This window comes from Choloepus didactylus, chromosome 5, assembly GCF_015220235.1.
Source record: "Choloepus didactylus isolate mChoDid1 chromosome 5, mChoDid1.pri, whole genome shotgun sequence".
Lineage (NCBI taxonomy): Eukaryota > Metazoa > Chordata > Mammalia > Pilosa > Megalonychidae > Choloepus > Choloepus didactylus.
In genome coordinates, this window is record NC_051311.1 from 163,281,823 (window position 1) to 163,302,316 (window position 20,494).

Sequence of the window (20,494 nt, forward strand, 5' to 3'; positions counted from 1 at the left end):
TTTAGGGCAAGATGCCATTGCAGAACAGTGGGGATAAATTCTTTTTTTTTTCAGTGTTTGATGTTATGCTGAGACAACTGCGCATCCACGTTGGAAAAAAATAAGAATTGACTTCAACCTCACACTATCTATAAAAACCAAATTAAAGTGGATTTTAGAACTAAATGTGAAAAGCAAAGCATTTTGGTTTGCTAATGCTATCAGAATGCAATATACCAGAAATGGGTTGCCTTTTAACAATGGGGATTTATTAATTTACTAGTTTACAGTTCCTAGGCAGTGAAAAATGTTCAAATTAAGTCATCAACAGTGCGCCGGTTTGAATCTATTATGACCCCCAGAAAAGCCATGTTCTTTAATGCAATCTTGTTGGGACAGACTTATTAGTCTTTTGATTAGGGTGGGACCTCTTGATTGAAATGTTTCTGTGGAGATTCGACCCCACCTATTCAGGATAGGTCTTGATTAGTTTATTGGAGTTCTTTAAAGGGAGCTCACACAGAGAGCAGAGAGATGAAAACGCCCTGGGATATGCTAAGCCAGGACACACAGAAACTGAAGTTGCCAACAGAGATGCTTAGAGATGCTTGGAGATGCAGACAGAAGGACATTTGGAGATGCTAAGCTAAGAGATGAAACCTAGAGTTTGCCTGGAGAAGTTAAGAGAGGACCCCCAGAGCTTAGAGAGAAACACCCTGGGAGAAAGAAGCAAGGATGCACAGGAGCTGAGAGAGAGAAGCTAAGACAGATGCCCAGAGATATTTTGGGGAAAGTCATTTTAAAACAACCCAGGAGCAAAGGACTAGCAGATACTAGCCAAGGTATACTCTTGTTGATGCCTTTACGGACACTTTTATGGCCTTAGAGCCCTAAATTTGTAGCCTAATAAATCCCCTTGTAAAAGCCAATCCATTTCTGGTATTTTGCATAAAGGCAGCATTAGCAAACCAGAACAAATAGGAATCTACCTTCTCTGGAGACCAGTTGTCACCAGTGAGCTTGGGCTCCTCTGTCAGATAGCGAGGCACATGGTGACATCTGCTAGTCCTTCTCTTCCCAGTTTCGTTGCTTCAGTTTCTGGCTTCTCTGACTGTGGTTTTTTCTCTAAACTTTTCTGGCTGTTTCTCTGTGAGCATCTCTCAATTTCATCTCTCAGCTTCAGTATGTGTTTTATACTCTTACAAAGGACCCAGTAAGAAGATTAAGACCCACCTTGAATGAGGTGGGTCACATCTCAATTGAAATAACCTAATCAATAGGTACCACCCACAATAGGTCTGCACCACAAGAATGGATTAAAAGAACATGACTTTTTCTGGGGTACGCAACAGCTTCAAACCACCACACAAAGCAGGCTTATTTTGGCCTGTGGGCATAAGTTTTCTATTCCATGGAATAGAAGACTGGATTGTTTTCGTTGGAAGTTTTGTAAAACTCATCTGTGATACCACCTGGGCCTAGTATTTACTTGGTTGTAAGGTTTAAATTACTGACACAACCTCTTTCATGGTAATGCGATTTTATAGGCTTTCTTTTTCTTTGTTAATCAGCTTTAGTAAAGTATATGTTTCTGGGAACTTGCCGGTTTGTCTATGTTTTCAAGCACATTGGCCTAACATTGCTCTTAACATTTTCCTATATATTTTAAATCCCCGATTTATATGCAGCTGTTTCTTTTTTATTTGGGCCTGTACCCTTCTCTCACAGTTCATCTTGCTAAGGCTTTTCTATTTCAAAGAACTGACTTTTGGCATTTTTGTTCCAAACCTGAAAGGTCCCTGTTAAAGAATCTTCACAGCCCCTTGGGAAAATTACAATTCAGTTTTCTCTAAGCCTAACATCTCTGCATGAGCCTTTGTATACTTGAATAGAATCAGGATTTTAAAAGGGGAAAATGGGCCATAAACAAATCATGATCTTGTGCATCAGCCAAGTTCCCATTCTGCTCTTTGTACATTGTTAACTCTTTTATTTAAATTTATTATAGAAGTTGTGGGTTGTATTAGTGAGGGTTCTCTAGGGAAACAGAATCAATGAGAGATATCTATAAATACAAGATTTATAGAAGTGTCTCACGCAACTGGGGGTATGCACGAGTCCAAATTCCATAGGGCAGGCAGCAAACTAGCAACTCCAGTGAAGATGTTCGACGAACTCCTCAGGAAATGAACTGGCAACTTCGACGAACTCCTCAGGAAACGCTTCGCTGGACAGCCAAAGAAGAAGTGAAGGTCCTCTATCTTTTGCTTAAAAGTCTTCAACTGATTGACTGGATTAAATCCAACAAACTGCATTCTCTCATTGTGGAAGACACGCCCTTCACTGGCCTCATCAGTCACAGCTGCAGCCAGTTGACTGATGATTTAATAAACCAGCCTGTTGGTTTATTAATCAGCCACAAACATCCTCATAGCAATGATTAGGCCAGTGCTTGCTTGACCAGATACCTGGGTACCATCATCTGGCCAAGTTGACACATGAACTTAACCATCACATGGGTTTACAGAAGAATCATGCCATAAAATACAGGATTCCCATACACCACCCCACCACCACCACCTTGCATCATGTAGAACATTTGTTAAAATTGTTGCCAGCCCTTTTTAATAATGGTACTATTTTTAACAGTAGTTGTATTTGTTACAATTGATGAAAGATTAAAACAGTATTATTAACTATCGTCCATAGCTTACATTGGCTTTATTGCTTTTCCATATACCTCCCAATTATTACCACCTTGCATTAGTGTCATATATTTGTTATACACTTCATGAAAGACCATTCTTATACTTATAATATTAACTATAGACCATTGCCTACAATAGGGTTTACTATGTTGTAAGTTCAATGTTTTATCCTTCAATTTTTATTCTAGTAACATACAGATCCCTAAAGTTTCCCCTTTGAACCACATTCACCTACACAGTTCAGTGCTGTTAATTACACTAATAACAATGTGCTACCATCATCACCATCCATTTTCAAACCTTTACCATCAACCTACATAGAAAATCTGTACAAATTAGGTATCAATTCCTCATTCCCTAACCCCAATCTATTTCCTGGTAACCTGTATTGTAGACCCTAACTCCACGAGTTTGACAACTATAATTAGTTCATATACTGAAATCATACAATATGTGTTCTTTTGTGTTTGGCTTATTTCACTCAACATAATGTCCTCAAGGATCATCCATGTTGTTGTATGCATCAGGACTTCACTCCTTTGTACAGCTGAGTAATATTCCATTGTATGTATATACATTCTGTTTATCCATTCATTACTTGAAGGGCACTTGGGTTGCTTCCATATTTTGACAATTTTGAATAATGCCACTATTAACATTGGTGTGCAAATATCTGTACGAGTCCCTGCATTCAATTCCTCTGCGTATATACCTAGTAAGTGGATTGCCAGATCATATAGTAATTCTATACTTAGCTTTCTGAGGAATTTCCCAAATGTCTTCCACAACAGCTGCCCCTTTTTACATTCCCACCAGCAATGAACGAGTGTTCCTATTTCTCCACATCCTCTCCAACACTTGTAGATTTCTAGGGTTCTTCTATTGTTGTTGTTAATAGTGGCCATTCTAGTAGGTGTGAAATGATATCTCATTGTGGTTTTGATTTGCATTTGTCTAACAGCTAGTGGTGTTAAGCATCTTTTCATGAGCCTTTTTATAGTTGAGGAGGATCAGGATTTTAAAAGGGGAAAATGGACCATAAACAAATCATGATCTTGTGCATCAGCCAAATTCCCATTCTGCTCCTTTCTTCATTGTATTTCCTATTAGGAAAAATCTCTATTCAAGTATTTTGCCCATTTTTAATTGGGTTGTTTGTTTTTTTATTGATGAGTTGTAGGGTTTCTTTATATAGTTTCAACTACATTCCTAGCAGAAATGTGGTTTCTAAATATTTTCTCCCATTGAGTAGGTTGTCTTCACTTTCTTGAGAAAGTCTTTGATGCACAAAGGTTTTTAATTTTGAGGAGGTCCCATTTACCTATTTTCTGTCATTACTTGTTCTTTGGGTATAAACTATGACAAACCATTAGCCTACCACAAGACCTTGAAGATGCTTCCCTGCATTTTCTTCTAGGAGTTTTATAGTCCTGGTTCTTGTATTTAGGTCTTTTATCCGTTTGGGGATAATTTTTTTACATGGTGTGAGATAGGGGTCCTCTTTCATCTTTTTGCATTAGAATATCTAGTTCTCCCAGCACCATTTGTTGAAGAGACTATTCTTTCCCAACTGAGTGGTCTTGGCAGCCTTGTCAAATATCAATTGGCCAGAGATGTGAGGGTCTATTTCTGAACTCTCAGAAGTGTAGGTCCCCCAACTTTGCTCCTCTTTTCAAAGATGTTTTTGGCTATTTGGGGCAACTTACCCTTCCAAATAAATTTGATAATGGGCTTTCCATTTCTGTACAGAAGGCTGTTGGAACTCTGATTGGGATTGCATAGAATCTGTAAATCAATTTGGATAGAATTGACATCTTGATGATATTTAGTCTTCCAATCCATGAAGAGAGAATGTCCTTCCAATTATTTAGGTCTTCTTTGATGTCTTTTAGCAATGTTTTGTAGTTTTCTGTGTACACGTCCTTTACATCCTTGGTTAAATTTACTCCTACATATTTTCTTGTTTTAGTTGCTATTGCAGATGAAATTTTTTTCTTGATTTCTTCCTCAGATTGCTCATTACTAGTACATAGATATGCTACTGATTTTGGCTTGTTGATTTTGTATCCCGCCACTCTCCTGAACTTGTTTATAAGCTGTAGTAGATTTGTTACAGCTTTTTCAGGACTTTCAATATATAGGATCATGTCATCTGCAAATATGCAAAAAAGTCAAAGGTTTACTTCTTCATTTCCAATTTGGGTGCCTTTTATTTCTTTTTCTTGCCCAACTGCTTTGGCTAGAACTTCTAGCCCAATGTTGAATAACAGTAGTGACAGTGGGCATCCTTTTCTTGTTCCAGATCTTAGAGGAAAAACTTTCAGTCATTCACTATTGACTATGATATTACTTGTGGGTTTTTTACATATGCCCTTTATCATGTTGAGGGAGATTCTTTCTATTCCTATTTTTTTAAGTGTATTAATCAAGAAAGGATGCTGGATTTTGTCAATGCCTTTTCTGCATCAATCTAGATGATGTGGTTTTTCCCCTTCAATTTGTTAATATGGTGTATTACACTAATTGATTTTCTTATATTGAACCACCTTTGCCTACCTGGGATAAAACCTATTGATCATAGTGTACAATTCTTTTAATACGCTGTTGGATTCAATTTGCAAGTATTGCATTAAATATTTCTTTCATCTGAATTCATTAAAAAAATTGGTCTGTAATTTTCTTTTCTGTTAGCATCTCTATCTGACTTTTGTGTTAGGGTGATGCTGGCCTTATAGAATGAGTTAGTAGCATTCCCTCTGCTTCAATTTTATGAAAGAGTTTGAGAAGAATTAGCATTAATTCTTGGATTCACCTTTGAAGCCACCTGGTCATGTGCTTTCCTTTGTTGGGAGGTTTTTGATGACTGATTCAATCTCTTTACTTGTGTTTGGTCTGTTGAGGTCTTCTATTTATCTAGAATCACTGTAGGTTGTTAGTGTGTATCTAGGAATTTGCCCATTTCATCTAAGTTGTCAAATCTGTAAGCATACAGTTGTTCACAGTATCCTCTTATGCTCCTTTTTATTTCTGTGGCATCAGTTATAATGTAACCCCCCCCCATTTCTGATTTCATTCATTTTCATCTTCTGTCTTTTTTATCAGTCTAGCTAAGGGTTTGTCAATTTTATAAATCTTCTCAGAAGAACTAACTTCTGGTTTTGCTAATCCTCTCAACTGTTTTTTTTTTTTTTCTCAATTTCATTTATTTCTGCTCTAATCTTTGTTATTTCTTTCCACCTCCTTGCTTTGGAATTAGTTTGCCGTTTTTTTGTTGTTGTTGTTGTTGTTTTCATTGTTGTTATTTTGTTTTATTTTTTCTGTTTTCTCCAGATGTGCAGTAAGGTCTTTGATTTTAGTTCTCTCTTCTTTTTAAATGTAGGCATTTACGGCTATAAACTTCCCTCTCAGCACTGCCTTTGCTGCATCCCATAAGTTTTGATATGTTGTACTTTCATTTTCATTCATCTCAAAAATATTTACTAATTTCTCTTGTAATTTCTTTTTGATGCCCAACTGCTTTGGCTAGAACTTCTAGCCCAATGTTGAATAACAGTGGTGACAGTGGGCATCCTCTTCTTGTTCCAGATCTTAGAGGAAAAACTTTCAGTCATTCACTATTGACTATGATATTACTTGTGGGTTTTTCACATATGCCCTTTATCATGTTGAGGGAGATTCTTTCTATTCCTATTTTTTTTAAGTGTATTAAGAGTGTGTTGTTTAATCTCCGTATGCTTGTGAATTTTCCAGTTTTCTACCTATTACTTATTTCCATTTCATTCCATTATGAACAGAGAAAGTGCTTACTATCACTTCAATCTTTTTAGATTTATTGAGACTTTTTTTGTCACCCAGTATGTGGTCTATCCCAGAGAATGATTCAGGGGCACTTGAAAATAACGTACATCCTGCTGTCCTGGAGTGCAGTGTTCTGTATGTGTCTGTTAGGTCTAGTTCATTTACCGTATTATTCAAGTTCTCTGTTTCCTTATTGATCCTCTCTCAGGATGTTCTACCTATCAATGAGAATGGTATACTGAAGTCTTCAAGTATTATTGTAGAGACATCTATTTCTCCATTCAGTTTTGCCAGTGTTTGCCTCATGTATTTTGGGGCCCCATGGTTAGGCATATAAATATTTATGATCAGTAGTTCTTGGTGGATTTGGTACTTTTATGAATATACAGTGTCCTTCTTTGTCTCATAACAATTGTGCACTTACAGTCTATTTTGTCTGACATTAATACAGCTACCCAAGCTTGTTTGGGGCTGCAATTTGTGTGGAATATCTTTTTCCAGCCTTTCAGTTTCAACCTATTTGTGTCTTTGGGTCTAAACTGAGTCTCTTGTTAACAGTATATATTTGGATTATACTTTTTTAACCATTCTGCCAATCTGTGTCTTCATATTGTGAAATTTAATCCATTAACATTCAATGTTGTTACCGTAAAGGCAGTAATTACTTCAGCCATTTTATCCTTCTGTTTTTATATGTCACATTTTTATTTTAATTTTTTGTCTCTCACTTTACACTTCTAGTTACCCTTATTGATAATTTTCATTTCTACACTCTCCTCAAAGTCTCTCTCTCCTGTCTTTTCCTTTTAGCCTGCAGAACTCCCTTTAGTGTTTAGTATTTAGTAGTGCAGGTTTCTTGTTGACAAAATCTCTCAGTTTCTGTTTATCTGTGAATATTTTAAATTCTCCCTCATTGCTGAAGCATAGTTTGGCCAGGTAAATGATTCTTGGCTGGCAGTTTTTCTCTTTCAGTACCTTAAACATATCATACCACTGCCTTCTCACCCCCAAGCTTTCTAATGAGAACTAGGCACTTAGTCTTACTGCAATTCCCTTGTATGTGATGAATCACTTTTCTCCTGCTTTCAGGATTCCCTCTTTACCTTTGGCGCATCTCAGAGTAGGTCTACCAGGATTTATTCTGCTTGGAGTAAGCTGCACTTCTTGAACATGTATAATTATGTCTCATGAGAATTGGGAAATTTTCGGCCATTATTTCCTCAAATATTCTTCCAGGCCCTTTTCCCTTCTCTTCTTCTGGGATACCCATGATGCATATATTTGCGTGCTTTGTGCTGTCACTCAAATTCCTGAGACCCTGCTCAATTTTTCCCATTCTTTTCTCTATCTGTTATTTTGTCTGTAAGATTTCAACTGTCCTGCCTTCTAGCTTACTGATTCTTTCTTTGCCTTCTCAAATTTGCTATTATATGCCTCTAGTGTATTTTTAATCTCTTCTATTACGCCTTCCATCATGATCATTTCTGTTATGTTTCTTCTTATAGTTTCAAATTCCTCTTTATGTTCACCTAAAGACGTCTTCTTCATAGCCTTTATCTGTTTAGAGCCATATTTTCCTTCACCTCCTTGAACTGATTTAGGAAAATTGTCTGAACATCTTTGATCAGTTGTTCCAAATTCTGTGTATCCTCTGCAGTTTTTATTTGTTCCTCTGACTAGGCCATATCTTCCTGTTTCTTAGAATGGCTTGTAATTTTTTTCTGATGCCGAAGCATGTGGTTGTCATGATGAGTTTACTCTGAAAGCCAGTTTCCCTCTCTTGCCTAGAGTTTTATTGTTGATGGGCTTTGTGTTAAGGTTCTTCTTTGACACTTTGTTCAAGTTACTGTAGATCTTTATAATAGCCTCTGTTTAGATATCAGATTTTTCAGCTCTTCTTCATCTGATTCTTGACCTGAATATGCGATATACTTTTTGAGATTGCACAATTTGTATAATTGTTTCACCCCCAGGAGAAAGCTTCCTTTCCTCTTTTCCTTCTTCGGAATGTTGACCTGTTCTGTTTGTTTTTCACATTTTACTCTACAGTTTTTTACCTCTCTTTTTGTTGTTTCTAGCTGCTTTTGCCTGGAGAGAGAATTCTGGGAGGTGGGTCATGCCAGAGAGAACTTTCCCACGTCTGTCACAAAGGGCATGTGGACAGGTTTCAACATGCCCTGGGGAGGAGACCAAAATGATGCCAAACATCTCTGACAGCTCCTCAGATCTGTGCTTTCCTGGTCTGCCCAACAGGTGTCACCTTTCAGTAAACTGTTCCCCACAGTACTAAGGAAGTACTGTGCCTTTAATTCTCAACCAACTCAGCCCCTTCTGGAAGCTGGGTTGAAACAGCACCTGCCAGCCACTTTTGCCTGGGGTGGGTTGAACCATGGCTCAGAGCTGGGACCCAGTGATCTGAATTCACTAATCAAAGGTCACGGTTGGAGCTTGGCTGTGCACCCTCCTGTTCTTGGGGAAGAGCTGGCCTTCAGCAAACTGTTTCCCACAGCCCTAAGAAGGAACTGTGTCTTTAAATCACCCCCACTTCCACCCCTTCGGAGTCAGCACTGAAACAGAGGCTGTCAGCTGCTTTCTGTCCAGAGCGGGTTGAAACAAAATCTGCCCTCAGAGCCAGGGCCCAACGATCTGAATTCATTACTTGAAAGGTGTGATCAGTGCTCAGCCATTCCCCACCACCACCGTTCTTGGGAAGAGGACTCGTGTCCCTTTCTGACAGCAGCAGCCAGCCATGGACTGGATCCTGAGGCAGCCATGAGGCTGGAGGACAGGCACCAGCTACCGCCATGGAGGGAGCTTCTCAGAGATCTTCTCTGCAGTTTATAGATCTCTTCCTCTCACTCCTCCCTGGATGCTCTACAGTCTTCTTCTGGCCTCCAGAGCCAGAGAAGAGCTGATTCTGACAGTTCCTGGCTGCTTACTAGTTGCCCTGGAGGACGGACTGAGTCCTGATGCTCCCCACTGCTCCATCTTTCTGAGAAGTCCTTCCATTATTATCTTTATTATCTTTCCTGTTATATAAATTATCTGAGTCCCTAGTTCTCAGATTTATAAAACAGGATAAAGTTCTTATATTTTTAATACTGATACTGTCAAAAGAAATAAAACACAACAGAGTTTCTATGGCTAGGAGATTTAAAACGGAATTGGGAGGTCCTTCCGGAGGATACTCTTAGGCAGGTCTCAGCCAGATACCAGAAACCACCAAAGCATGCAAAACCTCAAGCAACAGTGTCCCTCAAAACCCTATGGACACTGGGACACCATAACAAACCACAAGATAAGGAACTCAGTCAGACCTGAAGGACAATTAGAGTACCCCAAATATCCATCAACCACAAATAACTGATCTATTTCTTTTTCTTCAAAAACCCTTGCTTGGAGACACCAAAATGGGGCATGATTTTGGGTTGCTACCTGAATCTCTGCTCTCCAATTTTGCAATTCTAAGATCCCAAATAAACACCTTTCTTGCTTTGCACCTTAGTTTCTTATTTCTCAGTTGACACAACTGAGGCCTGATGTTAGTTTTAGAGAGATGTCACAACTCAGATGAAAACTCCTTGGGATCTTTTCCCTTATTCTATTCAGCCCTTCAGGCTGCTTGTGGGTGAAGCCTGGCTTGTATGTTTGCTTTGTTTCATTGCGGCAGAGATTACTTTCGCATATCCAAATCCCTCTCAAAGGAATCAGCTCCAGTGATGCTGGAAATTCATGTACATTTCAAAGTATAACAGAGACTCCTCTAGAAGTATAGTAAAATGAATCAGACAAGCCCACACTGAACTACTTTCTGCCTTTCTCTTGCAACCCCTCTTTGTTCTGAGGGCAGGGAAGGAAGGAAAAGCTATTCTCATATTTCCACATATACTAGAGAAGGCTTTGCTCTTTGACCTTGGTCTAGAGGGATCCCATACCTGATGGCACTGGCAGGGAGAGGGCCAGACAGCAGCCCCATCTCTTACGATTGTGCACTCTCAGGTATTTCTACCTCAGGGCAACTGGGGCAATAAACAACAAAGGTGGTGAGGGCCAGGGTTTCAGATGCTTTTAACAGTCATCACTCACTTCACAGAGTAGCTGCAAAATTCAGCCCCAAATGCACAAAATGCCCAGGGAGACTCCTGGCTCTGTGGGGTCCGAACGGTACTACAGGAAGACAGTGGAGAGCCTCTACACAGTTTAAACAGGAACCTTGAGGGGAGGATCTAAGATGGCAGCATAGAGAGGAGTGGAAGCTAGTTAGTCCCCCCAGGAACAACTAATAGATAATCAGGAACAACTAGTAAATAATCTGGAATAACTGCAGGGGGACAAACATGACCATCCACTCATCATACATAAACCTGAATTGGGAGGAATGCCCGAGATCGCAGCATAAAATCTGTAATTAAAAACTGCAGATCCAAGCCGGGATACCCTCCCCATACAGCCCGAGCTATAAAGCCTTATGGTGCTAGAGAGAAGCTCTCTCCCAGCAAGCAAATGTAGCTCAACTGAGTTCCATCTGGAGTTTAAATTAACAAATGTGGACTGCCTGCTATGAGCTGTGAATCCCTAACAAGCAAACAGAGGCTTTGAGTGACGACTAACCTTGGAGAACCAGGGGGTGGCCGCAGACTGGCCCTGAAGAGGGATTTCTGTCTCTGTTTTGGTTCAGTGGAGAAAGCCTCAGTCATTTTCAGTCCCCAGTGCTCTGACCCAGACAAGGGTGGAGACAGCACAGGCAGAGTCTATTCAAACGTTAATTATCTCTCCCTAGGGCGGTCTGTCTTCTCTAAGAGGAAAGGGGTGGGGCCCAGCTCTACTATTCACCTTCCATTCAGAACCAGACCCCAGAGCCTGGGGAAAACAACCAAGGGCCACACCTCCTTACACCAGTCTGGAGTTACAGGCTGACAGGTGCCACCTGCTGGGCAGAAAAGCACAGTGACCCAAGGCCTCACAGGGTGTACCAGTTTTCTAAGATGCACCCTCAGGAAAACTGGATACTGAATATTTCTTCCTTCTGGGGCCTGGAAAAACCTGATTGGGGTAACCAAGGAAACCACGCCTAGAGAACAGAAAACTATAACCTACACTAAGAAAAACGAAGTTATGGCCCAGTCAAAGGAACAAACTTATACTTCAACTGAGATACAGGAACTGAAACTACTAATAATAAGTCAATTCAAAAAGTTTAGGGAAAATATGGCGAAAGAGATGAACCATATAATGGAAACACTGGGTAGTACATAAGGTAGAAATTGAAAGTTCAAAAAACCAACTGGCAGAATCTATGGAAATGAAAGACACAACACAAGAGATGAAAGACACAGTGAAACATAAAACAGCAGATCTCAAGAGACAGAAGAAAACACTCAGGAACTGGAGAAAAGGCACCTAAAAGCCTACACACAAAAGAACAGATAGAGAAAAGAATGGAAAAATACAAGCAATGTCACTGGGAACTTAAGGACAAAACAAAAATCAGAAATGTACATGTCACTGGTGTCCCAGGAGAAGAGAAGGGAAAGGGAGCAGAAGCAATAATAGAAGAAATAATCAACGAAAATATCCCATCTCTTATGAAAGACATAAAATTATGGATCCAAGAAGTGCAGCATACCCCAAACAGAATAGATCTGAATAGACCTACGCCAAGACACTTAATAATCAGATTATCAAACATCAAAGATAAAGAGAGAATCCTGAAAGCAGCAAGAGAAAAGCGATCTATCACATACAAAGGAAGCTTTGTGCGGAGCTCTCAGCAGAAACCATGGAGGCAAGAAGGAAGTGGGGAGATATATTTAAGATACTGAAAGAGAAAAACCACCAAACAAGAATCCTTTTTCTGGCAAAACTATCTTCAAATATGAGGGAGAGCTTAAAATATTATCTGACAAACAGATAATGACAGTTTGTGAACAAGATACCTTCTCTACAGGAAACGCTAAAGGAAGCACTGCAGACAGAAAGGAAAAGACAGGAGTGAGAGGTTTGGAAAACAATTTTGGGAGATAGTAGCACAGCAATGTAAGTACACTGAACAAAGATGACTGTCAGTATGGTTGAAAGAGGAAGGTTGGGACCATGTGGGACACCAGAACAAAAGACAAAGGATAAAGACTGGGACTGTTTAACTCAGGGAAACCTAGGGTGCTCAACGATTGTAATAAAAGGTACAAATATGTTTTTACATGAGGTAGAACAAATCAATGTCAACATTGCAAGGTGTTAAAAATAGGGTGGGCTTGGGGGGAAAATACAATCAAAGCAAACTAGAGACTATAATTTACGGAAACATTGTATTATGCTTCCTTTAATATAACAAAAGCAATATACCAAAGCTTAATGCATATGGGGGGGTGGGGATTAGAGGAAGGGTGTGGGATTCCTGGCATTGGTGATGTTGTCTGACTATTTATTTTACTTTAGTTTAATGCTATCTTTCCTTTTGTTGCCGTCTAGCCATCAAGTTTTTTGTTTTGTTTTGTTTTGTTTTCTCTCTCTTTTTCTTTTACCTCACTGCCTTCTTTGACTCTTCCTCCTTCTTGTGGAAGAAATGGAGATGTCCTTATGTAGACAGTGGTGATGGTGCTATATACATAAATACGTGACTACACGGAACCAACGATTGTTTACTTAGGGCAGAATGTACGGTGTGTGAACAAAACCATCTTAAAAGAAATGGGTTGATGAAGAAACCTTGAGGGCACTATATTGAGTGAAATAAGACAGATACATAAAGGCTAATATTGCAGGGTCTCACTGATGTGAACTAATTATAATACATAAACTCAAAGACATGAAATATAAGTTACCAGGACACAGAATGAGGCTAAAGAATGGGGAGCGGTTGCTTAGTAGGAGCAGAATGTTCAACTAGGGTGAACTTAAACGTTTGGAAATGGATGGGGTGATGGTAGCATGTTGTGAGAATAAATAACAGTGCAGAAAGGTGTGTGAAGGTGGTGCAAAGGGTAAGCTCAGAGTCACATATGTCACCAGAAGGAAAGCTGGAGGTTAAAAGATGTGAATGTATAGAACAGTGTATCTTGCGGTGGACAATGTCCGTGGTTAACTATACAAATATTAGAAATCTCCTTCACCAATTGGAACAAATATATGACACTATAACTAGAAGTTAATAATAGAGGGGCATAAAGGGAAAAAAATATACCCATTGCAAACTATATACTACAGTTAGTAGTATTTTAACATTCTTTCATCAACAGTAACAAATGTACTATATCAATACTATGAGTCAACAGCGGAGGGGGGGTGGTTAGGGATATGGGAGGATTTGAGTTTCCTTTTTTTGTTTTTATTTCTTTTCTGGAGTGATGAAAATGTTCTAAAAATTGAAAAAAAAAAATTGTGTTAATAGATGCCCAGCTGTATGATGGTACCATGGACAAATGATTGTGCACTTTGGAACTTTGGATAGTTGTATGGTATGTGAACAATCTCAATAAAAAAAAAATCTATATATATATATATATATATAAAAAGTGAAAAACTGTAAACAAATGCCACCAATAGAAAACTGCTTAATTAAATGGAATTTAAATAAATGCAATTTCATGGATCAAAAAAAAGGAAAAAAAAAAAAGAAAAAAAAAAAAGGGAACCCTCCATGCCCTCCATGCTACCTTTGTCATAAAAGGAATTTATCACCTGAATAGACTTTGAAGACCATGAGCCAGACACAGAAAGACAAATATTGTACGATCTCACTGATACGAACTAAGTAGAATAAGCAAATTTCACACAGACTGGTAGTAGATTACATGTTGCCAGGGTGGGGGCATTATTGTTTAATGGGTGCAGAGTTTCTGTTCAAGGTATTGAAAAAGTTGGGGTAAGAGATGTGGGTGATGGTAGCCCAACATTGTGAATATAATTAACACCACTGAATTGCACACTCAAATATGGTTAAAATGGGAAATTCTGAGTTACGTATAGCTTAGTAAAATAAAAAGTCTGGGGGAAAAAACGAGTTTATCAACTTGGGGGTGAGGACGGTGTTGGCTGCAGGGGATTCAGGAGCTCAGATTTTGTATGCAGGGTGGGGCGGGCCTGAGACCCCCAGTCTCGCCCGCATCTGGGGCCAGCAGTCCTGACACAGGGACATCTGACCAACAGCTCTGCTCACTCAGTCAGGTCCACCTGCTGATTTCTGCCCTGCAACAGCTAGGACAGGGTGGGGAGGTGAATGTAGGACACTGATGCTTCAGAAGAATGGCTCCTTTGTCCTCACGTTTTGCAAAGTCAGCAGGGTCACAAAGCCCAGGGCTGTCTTGTCAGGCGCATCCCATCCAGAAGGTAACATACGGATTTCTCAAGGGAAACACCTGCTTTGTGACCTGAAGCACAATTCTCTACGTGCATCCAAAAACCTCCGACCACAGCACCTCTGGGTTAGATACTCCTCCCCAGGGAAAAAGAGACAAGAAAAATCCCTGCCTCTCCTCCCTCAATCTACTCCCCCAACCTGCAAGATCTGTAATTCTTCCTTTGCATTGACCCCCACTCCAGCCTCTAGTTCATTCCATTGGACCCAATACAAAATAAAGCCCACCTGCCCTAAATACACCCTTATAAGACAGACAAACCCTCATCCAATCAACAGGACTCAAGCTGACTTCTTTTTTATGTCTTAAAACTGTTTGCCATCCCTAGAAGCCTGAAGCAGTTTCCATTTTTGCAAGTGACCTGCTTCCTTCTGCAGCAAAACTTCAGTGTTTGGATAAAATGTTGTAATTTGTCAACTCAACTCCGATTAGTCTGTTTAGACCCCTCTACAGAATCCCTCCCCAGAACCCAGGGTGTGTCCACCTGGAACCCTGTTGGGGACTGAATCATGGTCCCCAGGAAAGGCAGGGGAGATCCCAACCCCCAGTCCTGTGGGTGTGAGCCCATATGTAAATAGGACCTTTGAAAATGTTATCAAGGTGTGCCCACACTGAATGAGGGTGGGCCTTCATCCAGTATGGCTGAAGTCCTTACAAGCAAAGGAAATTAAGGAAGGAGAAGCCACGAGAAGCAGCCAGAAGCTGGAAGTCAATGGAATCCAACAAGAAAAGAGACAATGCTGCCATGTGCATTGCCATGTGACGGAAAAGCCAAGGAACTCAAGGGTGGCCAGCCAGCCAGAAGATACCCACCCTGGAAGGAAGCGAGCCTTCTAGCTCTGGAACATGAGCCAATAAATTCCTATGGTTTAAGCCAACCCACTGTATGGTATTTGTTTCTGCAGCCAGGAAACAAAAACAGACCTCTGCTACACAACTTGGGATGTGACTAGCTGAGACTCCTCTCCAGAACCGGGGGTTCATCTCCCTGGGACCCCCTCCACCAAATCCAGGGTGTGTCTACCTGGGACCCCCTCCAACCAGCAGCCCCTCTCCAGACCCTAAGGTGCCACCACAGTAGGCTGGCTGGTCTGAGAAGACACTAGAAGGGCAGCTTCTGAATTGAGTTGTTTTGTTAATTGAATTGGGTCCCGAAAGCACAAACAGATAAGGCCACATCCGTATCAAAAGACAGGTCCCTTAACTAAAATGTGGGGAGGCTGCAGTTTTTAACTATTTCATTTAAAAAAAAAAAATCAGTCTGAATGGACTAAAAATAGAATTTTTACAACTCACAAAAAAAACATGATTGGTAAACAAGCCTGGAAAAGTCTTCATACTCATTAATAAACCAAAAAGAGAAGAAGAAATAAGAGGTACCACATTATACCTATCAAAACAATAATAATGAATGAAAGCTGGTAAGATGTACACACTAGGAACACCTGCCAAACCAGTAGAACAAACACCGCTGCCCACCACCTCCACCCCAAGCTTTCTTCTCACTCAGTGGGGTGGGCAAGGCCTGAGGGTTCCTATCTCTAACAGGTTCCCAGGTGATGCTGACATGGCTGGCCCTGGAACCCCTCTTTGAGAACCACTGCCATAGACAGAACAGTGCAATCAGATACACCTACGTGGATATAAAGGACAGCCACTGCTTGGAAACTACCCCAAGACACAGGGAGAGAAATGATTCCATACTTATACTCCTGAAAACGTAACTAAGGGAATACTTTCAACTCTGCATATGTAAAGGCATTCACGAAGAGAAAACATTTTTAAAAACATTGTGCCTAAATGTCTGATAACAGGGAGATGCCCTGAACAAGAGAACAACACTAAGTTGTATTAAATCACCTTTGTAATGCTGGTGGATAAATCTGTGGGAATATGTTAAGTAAAAATTCTAGAGGCACTAAAGTGACAATTATGTGGCAAATAAATCGCACTCTGTTGGGTTATTGGGACTGGGTGATGTTTAGGATTTGGGAAGTTTCACACACAAGGAAGCCAGCTTTGCAGTTTTAGACCTTGCTCCGTTTCCTGAGCCTCCCTGAATGTAGCTTCCTCATCTGGAGAAGGGAGAAAATAATTGCTGGCTTGCAGAGCTGCTACAAAAAACAACTGAAATGGCACATCTCAAGGAGCAAATGCTGGACTCTGATTTCTGGGCGCACAGGGTTATCTGTGTGGCCACTATGTTCCCAGGGCAGGGGACTTGGGGTCAAAGGGTGGGAGCAAAGTGTGTTTGCAGAATCTTTGCATCAATCCCTTCACTGCTATCACTAACGTCCTCATCAGCAGCACAGACAGATGGGGCTGAGCCTGAATCACAAAGCAGACACCAAGCGCTGGAAGCTACTAGAAGCCTGAGGGCAAGATCTTCCATAGGAAAAGTGGCAAAGATGAAAGGAGAGAAGGAAACAGACAAAAAAGGAGGAAGTGGGGAAGGAAGATACTTAAAAGAAGAGGGAGAGGGGAGAGAAAATAGGAGGCAAAGTAAAGGATGATTCAGAAACATGCAGAAGTATAGCCCACCGTAAAAAGTCTTTCCAGGATATCTAAGGATGTACCTAAGGTAGAAAGCAGCTTCCAAAGATTCACCTATTGGCAAATATCAAATAAGCAGATCGATCGGTGGTTATGATGCCTGATTTAGGAAAATAAGACTCAGGACAGAGCTCAAAAGGTACAATATTTACACACACATACACACACAGAGACATATTTGCACAAATACACATAGACTCATACACACACATGCAGGGACTCATATGCACACATTTATATGCACACATACACCACAAACTTTTGCACACACATGTACAGACACACAATTATATACATACCATATTTATGCACAAATGCATGCACAGACTCATAAATAACACACACACATGCACATACACACACACACACACGTGCAAACACTTGTATTCACAATGGTGAACTTCACCAGACCCTTGTCATCTGGGAAACAGGCATGGTTAAGGAAATCCCCCATCCTTTGTGCTCCAGAAATGGCTTACTACAAAGAACCCCTCTTCCCCACGGGACTGAAATTAACACTCACAGATGCCCCCTTGTTTGCCTGTGACAAGGTCAGACCCACACCACCCACCTTCCCATTCTTTGCCTCATAAATAATTGGCTGCACTGCTCATGCCCACTGATCAATCGGAACAAGATGCTTGTTAAGCAGGCTTTGGTGAAACTTCTCTCCTGAACTCTGCTCACCCCACCTCCCCTCTCCTGAGCCCGCAGAGAACTGGCTGACCTCAGAGTAAAGCACACGCTGATCTACCTCTGATCTTACCAGCCTTTCATCCCCCTTCCCCACACCTGCCTCTTTATTCCTCTCTGGAAAAGAAAAGCCCTTTGAATCTAACCCTCTCCCTGCCTCCAATAATCCTTTCAAATAGAGTCTCTCCTTACCCAAGTCTGTTATTGAGTTAACAATACACACATATACACAACACACACACACTGTGACCCACACACGTGCACACCTCTGCAGACAGGCAATCCACGTACACATGCAAACACACACATATACACATATACCTACAAGTACCCACACAGGCACACAAACACATATCCACAAGTATGCACACACACACAAACATATACATAAACCTACATATACATATGCAGGCACACACACATCCACAAGCAGGCACACACACACATACACATAAACTTACAAATACCTATGCAGGCACACACACACATATCCACAAGCATGTACACATACACACACATATCCACATAAACCTACATGTGCCCATGCAGGCACACATACACATATCCACAAGCATGCACACACACACATGCATGTTCAGACAATGTGCACACTTGCACACACATATCCACACTTATGCACATGCAGGTACACATGCACACATCTATACACATGCATACCTACACATGTAACATACACACATGTAACATAGACACCTATTGCCCACTGTGATGGTTTGAAGTGTTGCAGACCCCAGAAAAGATCATGTTGTTAAAGCTAATCCATTCCTGTGGATGTGGACCCATTGTGAGTAGGATCTTAAGTTGAGATGTGACCCACCTCATTCAGGGTGGGTTTTAATCCTCTTATTGGAGTCCTTTATAAGATGATGAAAGAGACAGAGCAGCTGAGACAGAAAAACCAAAGACACTCTGAGGGAAAAGCCGGAGAAGTAGAGACAGAAAAGCCAGACGCTGAAAGCAATGAAACGCGGGAGAGAAGAACCAGCAGACACCTGCCATGTGGCAGAGGAGCTGTGATCACCAGTAACTGGTCTTTGGGGAGAAAGCATTGCCTCTTGATGCCTTGATTTGGACACTTTCACAGCCTCAGAACTATAAACTTGTAAGTTAATAAATCCCCATTGTAAAAGCCAACCCACTTCTGGTATACTACATTTCAACAGTTTTAGCAAACTCAAACACATATACTTATATGCATATATACACACTCACAGACACACATCCACACCCAGAAACAAACTGCTTTTACACACCTACCCCCCCAATGCATGATCTAAACATGTATATAGGATTTACAAACTCCATCCTACTTTTATTGTAAATACTATTTACCATTATACTGCCTATGAATGACAAGTATATGTGCATCTAGTTAAAATGTATAGACAATACGATTCTTATATTTACAACAGAGCAGGACACAGTCTAGAAACAGATTCAACCCATCCCTCCACCGGGGGAATGAAAAAGACTAAAGAAACTAGCTGTATGCTAGAACCAATCGCTTAAGATCCCAGGTCAGGAGAAGCACCTGGATTTTCTTTAAGACCCAAGTGCCTATGAGGTGCAGACACGTCTCCCTTAGAGCTCCTGCGGCAGGTGAGGGGACAGCTCCAGGAGCCTGAGGAACACCGGAGGCCACCCAGCAGGGTGAGGAGCAGGAGCCCAGGCCCGATTCCCTCCAGTCCCACGCTGCCCCCACTGCTGCCTGCTTCCTCTTCAACATGGGAGGACAGTCACATCCCCTGGCAGGCAGTGGTGGGGATGGTGTGTGGGTGGCCCGCAGACCCTGCTGCTGCGGCTGCACCCCGCTTTTCATCCTCCATCTCCGAGCTGTGTTCTGGACGCCACCCTGTCCTCCTGGACACCATGCATACCTGTCCAGGCCCCACATAGCAGCCAGCTCTCCCCAGTGCCCACCCCAAGCCCACAAAGTCAAACCCGGTCCACTGTGCCCGTGGTCTGAGCATTCTCTGGTCGGCCCCTGAGGAGGGCTAACAAATTACAGCCCGGCCTTATTCCAGCTCTCCTCTGTCGATCCATTTGATTCTTATAAACCTTGTGGGCATCTCACCCACAGTCCCCAAATGCCCCTGCATGACCCTGGGAATGGCAGCCCCCCTTTACCGACAGGTAAACCGAGGCTCAGCCAGGACTGAAGCCTTGCCCAGGGGAGGCCCACGAAGCGGGCCGTTCTCTCCCCATCCCAGGCCTGGGTGGTGCTCCCAGCCACCACGGCCGCCCCAATTTGGCAACCCCCAAGGAGGCAGGGAGCCCCTGCTCCCCCTCCCCCCAGCCCGGAACAAGAGCAAGGCCTGCCGGAGAGAGGCAAAGTGGGCCAGGCACGGCCCGACGCTGGCTCGGAGCGCACCCCAGCTGTCCCTG

The 20,494-nt window shown here is 41.5% G+C and overlaps 1 protein-coding gene across 2 annotated transcripts in view; it reads right to left on the reverse strand.

Moving 5' to 3' along the window:
* The window catches only part of ADCY1 (adenylate cyclase 1), a 225,425-nt gene that overhangs the window by 160,588 nt on the left and 44,343 nt on the right, over positions 1-20,494 (reverse strand). The window lies entirely within an intron of this gene.